The sequence below is a fragment of the Spermophilus citellus genome (genome assembly GCF_964194105.1).
Source record: "Spermophilus citellus genome assembly, chromosome: 7".
NCBI lineage: Eukaryota > Metazoa > Chordata > Mammalia > Rodentia > Sciuridae > Spermophilus > Spermophilus citellus.
The window spans coordinates 15,192,252-15,198,879 of NC_138188.1; positions in this window are offsets into that span (position 1 = coordinate 15,192,252).

A 6,628-nucleotide genomic window follows, 5' to 3' on the forward strand; every position below is an offset into this window, starting at 1 on the left:
TCACTGCTTAGGGCTACATCAAGAGGAAACAAAACATAGAGATAGAACGTGAAACTACTTTATTGTGTCAAGTTTCAAGAAGCTAGCACAAACCGTGTTGTATTCAGAGTTCCAAATACATCTATCAATATAGGAGAAAACAGAGTGAAACCTAAAAATTCAAACTGTTACTGGAAACGAACGCTTCAACAGAGAAGAACGAAATTTGGGGAACCAAGTCGCGTTAGTGTAGTGATCATTACCTGAAAGTATCATCCAGTTTGGGTGAAAAAATATTTGCTGAGATTTCTGGAGATTCGTAATTTTGGGAAGCCACCCCTCTCCATGAAAGGGTTTATCGCCAGTCACTGCTTACGGCTACATCAAGAGGAAACAAAACATAGAGATAGAACGTGAAACTACTTTATTGTGTCAAGTTTCAAGAACCTAGCACAAACCTTGTTGGATTCAGAGTTCCAAATACATCTATCAATATAGGAGAAAACAGAGTGAAACCTAAAAATTCAAACTGTTACTGGAAACGAACGCTTCAACATAGAAGAACGAAATTTGGGGAACCAAGTCGCCTTAGTGTACTGATCATTACCTGAAAGTATCATCCTGTTTGGGTGAAAAAATATTTCCTGAGATTTCTGGAGATTCGTATATTTGGGAAGCCTGGCAACCCCTTTCCATGAAAGTGTTTCTCGCCAGTCACTGTTAGGGCTACATCAAGAGGAAACAAAACATAGAGATACAAGGTGAAACTACTTTATTGTGTCAAGTTTCAAGAAGCTAGCACAAACCGTGTTGGATTTAGAGTTCCAAATACATCTATCAATATAGGAGAAAACAGAGTGAAACCTAAATTTCAAACTGTTACTGGAAACGAACGCTTCAACATAGAAGAACGAAATTTAGAGAACCAAGTCGCCTTAGTGTACTGATCATTACCTGAAAGTATCATCCTGTTTGGGTGAAAAAATATTTGCTGAGATTTCTGGAGATTTGTAATTTTAGGAAGCTTGGCAACCCCTTTCCATGAAAGTGTTTCTCCTCAGTCACTGCTTGGGGCTACATCAAGAGGAAACAAAACATAGAGATAGAACGTGAAATTACTATATTGTGTCAAGTTTCAAGAAGCTAGCACAAACCGTGTTGGATTTAGAGTTCCAAATACATCTATCAATATAGGAGAAAACAGAGTGAAACCTAAAAATTCAAACTGTTACTGGAAACGAACGCTTCAACATAGAAGAACGACATTTGGGGAACCAAGTCGCCTTAGTGTACTGATCATTACCTGAAAGTATCATCCAGTTTGGGTGAAAAAATATTTGCTGAGATTTCTGGAGATTCGTAATTTTGGGAAGCATGGCAACCCCTTTCCATGAAAGTGTTTCTTGCCAGTCACTGCTTAGGGCTACATCAAGAGGAAACAAAACATAGAGATAGAACGTGAAACTGCTTTATTGTGTCAAGTTTCAAGAAGCTAGCACAAACCGTGTTGGATTTAGAGTTCCAAATACATCTATCAATATAGGAGAAAACAGAGTGAAACCTAAAAATTCAAACTGTTACTGGAAACGAACGCTTCAACATAGAAGAACGAAATTTGGGGAACCAAGTCGCGTTTGTGTAGTGATCATTACCTGAAAGTATCATCCAGTTTGGGTGAAAAAATATTTCCTGAGATTTCTGGAGATTCGTAATTTTGGGAAGCCACCCCTTTCCATGAAAGTGTTTATCGCCAGTCACTGCTTAGGGCTACATCAAGAGGAAACAAAACATAGAGATAGAACGTGAAACTACTTTATTGTGTCAAGTTTCAAGAAGCTAGCACAAACCGTGTTGGATTTAGAGTTCCAAATACATCTATCAATAGAGGAGAAAACAGAGTGAAACCTAAAAATTCAAACTGTTACTGGAAACGAACGCTTCAACATAGAAGAACGAAATTTGGGGAACCAAGTCGCCTTAGTGTACTGATCATTACCTGAAGGTATCATCCTGTTTGGGTGAAAAAATATTTGCTGCGATTTCTGGAGATTCGTATATTTGGGAAGCCTGGCAACCCCTTTCCATGAAAGTGTTTCTCGCCAGTCACTGTTAGGGCTACATCAAGAGGAAACAAAACATAGAGATAGAACGTGAAACTACTTTATTGTGTCAAGTTTCAAGAACCTAGCACAAACCTTGTTGGATTCAGAGTTCCAAATACATCTATCAATATAGGAGAAAACAGAGTGAAACCTAAAAATTCAAACTGTTACTGGAAACGAACGCTTCAACATAGAAGAACGAAATTTGGGGAACCACGTCGCCTTAGTGTACTGATCATTACCTGAAAGTATCATCCAGTTTGGGTGAAAAAATATTTGCTGAGATTTCTGGAGATTCGTAATTTTGGGAAGCCTGGCAACCCCTTTCCATGGAAGTGTTTTTTGCCAGTCACTGCTTAGGGCTACATCAAGAGGAAACAAAACCTAGAGATAGAACGTGAAACTGCTTTATTGTGTCAAGTTTCCAGAAGCTAGCACAAACCGTGTTGGATTTAGAGTTCCAAATACATCTATCAATATAGGAGAAAACAGAGTGAAACCTAAAAATTCAAACTGTTACTGGAAACGAACGCTTCAACATAGAAGTACGAAATTTGGGGAACCAAGTCGCCTTAGTGTACTGATCATTACCTGAAAGTATCATCCAGTTTGGGTGAAAAAATATTTGCTGAGATTTCTGGAGATTCGTAATTTTGGGAAGCCTGGCAACCCCTTTCCATGAAAGTGTTTCTCGCCAGTCACTGCTTAGGGCTACATCAAGAGGAAACAAAACATAGAGATAGAAAGTGAAACTACTTTATTGCGTCAAGTTTCAAGAAGCTAGCACAAACCGTGTTGGATTCAGAGTTCCAAATACATCTATCAATAGAGGAGAAAACAGAGTGAAACCTAAAAATTCAAACTGTTACTGGAAACGAACGCTTCAACACAGAAGAACGAAATTTGGGGAACCAAGTCGCCTTAGTGTACTGATCATTACCTGAAAGTATCATCCAGTTTGGGTGAAAAAATATTTGCTGAGATTTCTGGAGATTCGTAATTTTGGGAAGCCTGGCAACCCCTTTCCATGAAAGTGTTTCTCGCCAGTCACTGCTTAGGGCTACATCAAGAGGAAACAAAACATAGAGATAGAACGTGAAACTCCTTTATTGTGTCAAGTTTCAGGAAGCTAGCACAAACCGTGTTGGATTGAGAGTTCCAAATACATCTATCAATATAGGAGAAAACAGAGTGAAACCTAAAAATTCAAACTGTTACTGGAAACGAACGCTTCAACATAGAAGAACGAAATTTGGGGAACCAAGTCGCCTTAGTGTACTGATCATTACCTGAAAGTATCATCCTGTTTGGGTGAAAAAATATTTCCTGAGATTTCTGGAGATTCGTATATTTGGGAAGCCTGGCAACCCCTTTCCATGAAAGTGTTTATCGCCAGTCACTGCTTAGGGCAACATCAAGAGGAAACAAAACATAGAGATAGAACGTGAAACTCCTTTATTGTGTCAAGTTTCAAGAAGCTAGCACAAACCGTGTTGGATTTAGAGTTCCAAATACATCTATCAATATAGGAGAAAACAGAGTGAAACCTAAAAATTCAAACTGTTACTGGAAACGAATGCTTCAATATAGAAGAACGAAATTTGGGGAACCAAGTCGCCTTAGTGTACTGATCATTACCTGAAAGTATCATCCAGTGTGGGTGAAAAAATATTTGCTGAGATTTCTGGAGATTCGTAATTTTGGGAAGCCTGGCAACCCCTTTCCATGAAAGTGTTTCTCGTCAGTCACTGCTTAGGGCTACATCAAGAGGAAACAAAACATAGAGATAGAACGTGAAACTACTTTATTGTGTCAAGTTTCAAGAAGCTAGCACAAACCGTGTTGTATTCAGAGTTCCAAATACATCTATCAATATAGGAGAAAACAGAGTGAAACCTAAAAATTCAAACTGTTACTGGAAACGAACGCTTCAACATAGAAGAACGAAATTTGGGGAACCAAGTCGCGTTAGTGTAGTGATCATTACCTGAAAGTATCATCCAGTTTGTGTGAAAAAATATTTGCTGAGATTTCTGGAGATTCGTAATTTTGGGAAGCATGGCAACCCCTTTCCATGAAAGTGTTTCTTGCCAGTCACTGCTTAGGGCTACATCAAGAGGAAACAAAACATAGAGATAGAACGTGAAACTACTTTATTGTGTCAAGTTTCAAGAAGCTAGCACAAACCGTGTTGGATTTAGAGTTCCAAATACATCTATCAATATAGGAGAAAACAGAGTGAAACCTAAAAATTCAAACTGTTACTGGAAACGAACGCTTCAACATAGAAGAACGACATTTGGGGAACCAAGTCGCCTTAGTGTACTGATCATTACCTGAAAGTATCATCCAGTTTGGGTGAAAAAATATTTGCTGAGATTTCTGGAGATTCGTAATTTTGGGAAGCATGGCAACCCCTTTCCATGAAAGTGTTTCTTGCCAGTCACTGCTTAGGGCTACATCAATAGGAAACAAAACATAGAGATAGAACGTGAAACTGCTTTATTGTGTCAAGTTTCAAGAAGCTAGCACAAACCGTGTTGGATTTAGAGTTCCAAATACATCTATCAATATAGGAGAAAACAGAGTGAAACCTAAAAATTCAAACTGTTACTGGAAACGAATGCTTCAACATAGAAGAACGAAATTGGGGGAACCACGTCGCCTTAGTGTACTGATCATTACCTGAAAGTATCATCCAGTTTGGGTGAAAAAATATTTGCTGAGATTTCTGGAGATTCGTAATTTTGGGAAGCCTGGCAACCCCTTTCCATGAAAGTGTTTCTCGCCAGTCACTGCTTAGGGCTACATCAAGAGGAAACAAAACATAGAGATAGAACGTGAAACTACTTTATTGTGTCAAGTTTCATGAAGCTAGCAAAAACCGTGTTGGATTTAGAGTTCCAAATACATCTATCAATATAGGAGAAAACAGAGTGAAACCTAAAAATTCAAACTGTTACTGGAAACGAACGCTTCAATATAGAAATACGAAATTTGGGGAACCAAGTCGCCATAGTGTACTGATCATTACCTGAAAGTATCATCCTATTTGGGTGAAAAAATATTTCCTGAGATTTCTGGAGATTCGTATATTTGGGAAGCCTGGCAACCCCTTTCCATGAAAGTGTTTCTCGCCAGTCACTGTTAGGGCTACATCAAGAGGAAACAAAACATAGAGATAGAACGTGAAACTACTTTATTGTGTCAAGTTTCAAGAAGCTAGCACAAACCGTGTTGGATTTAGAGTTCCAAATACATCTATCAATATAGGAGAAAACAGAGTGAAACCTAAAAATTCAAACTGTTACTGGAAACGAACGCTTCAATATAGAAGAACGAAATTTGGGGAACCAAGTCGCCTTAGTGTACTGATCATTACCTGAAAGTATCATCCAGTTTGGGTGAAAAAATATTTGCTGAGATTTCTGGAGATTCGTAATTTTGGGAAGCCTGGCAACCCCTTTCCATGAAAGTGTTTCTCGTCAGTCACTGCTTAGGGCTACATCAAGAGGAAACAAAACATAGAGATAGAACGTGAAACTACTTTATTGTGTCAAGTTTCAAGAAGCTAGCACAAACCGTGTTGTATTCAGAGTTCCAAATACATCTATCAATATAGGAGAAAACAGAGTGAAACCTAAAAATTCAAACTGTTACTGGAAACGAACGCTTCAACAGAGAAGAACGAAATTTGGGGAACCAAGTCGCGTTAGTGTAGTGATCATTACCTGAAAGTATCATCCAGTTTGGGTGAAAAAATATTTGCTGAGATTTCTGGAGATTCGTAATTTTGGGAAGCCACCCCTCTCCATGAAAGGGTTTATCGCCAGTCACTGCTTACGGCTACATCAAGAGGAAACAAAACATAGAGATAGAACGTGAAACTACTTTATTGTGTCAAGTTTCAAGAACCTAGCACAAACCTTGTTGGATTCAGAGTTCCAAATACATCTATCAATATAGGAGAAAACAGAGTGAAACCTAAAAATTCAAACTGTTACTGGAAACGAACGCTTCAACATAGAAGAACGAAATTTGGGGAACCAAGTCGCCTTAGTGTACTGATCATTACCTGAAAGTATCATCCTGTTTGGGTGAAAAAATATTTCCTGAGATTTCTGGAGATTCGTATATTTGGGAAGCCTGGCAACCCCTTTCCATGAAAGTGTTTCTCGCCAGTCACTGTTAGGGCTACATCAAGAGGAAACAAAACATAGAGATACAACGTGAAACTACTTTATTGTGTCAAGTTTCAAGAAGCTAGCACAAACCGTGTTGGATTTAGAGTTCCAAATACATCTATCAATATAGGAGAAAACAGAGTGAAACCTAAATTTCAAACTGTTACTGGAAACGAACGCTTCAACATAGAAGAACGAAATTTAGAGAACCAAGTCGCCTTAGTGTACTGATCATTACCTGAAAGTATCATCCTGTTTGGGTGAAAAAATATTTGCTGAGATTTCTGGAGATTTGTAATTTTAGGAAGCTTGGCAACCCCTTTCCATGAAAGTGTTTCTCCTCAGTCACTGCTTGGGGCTACA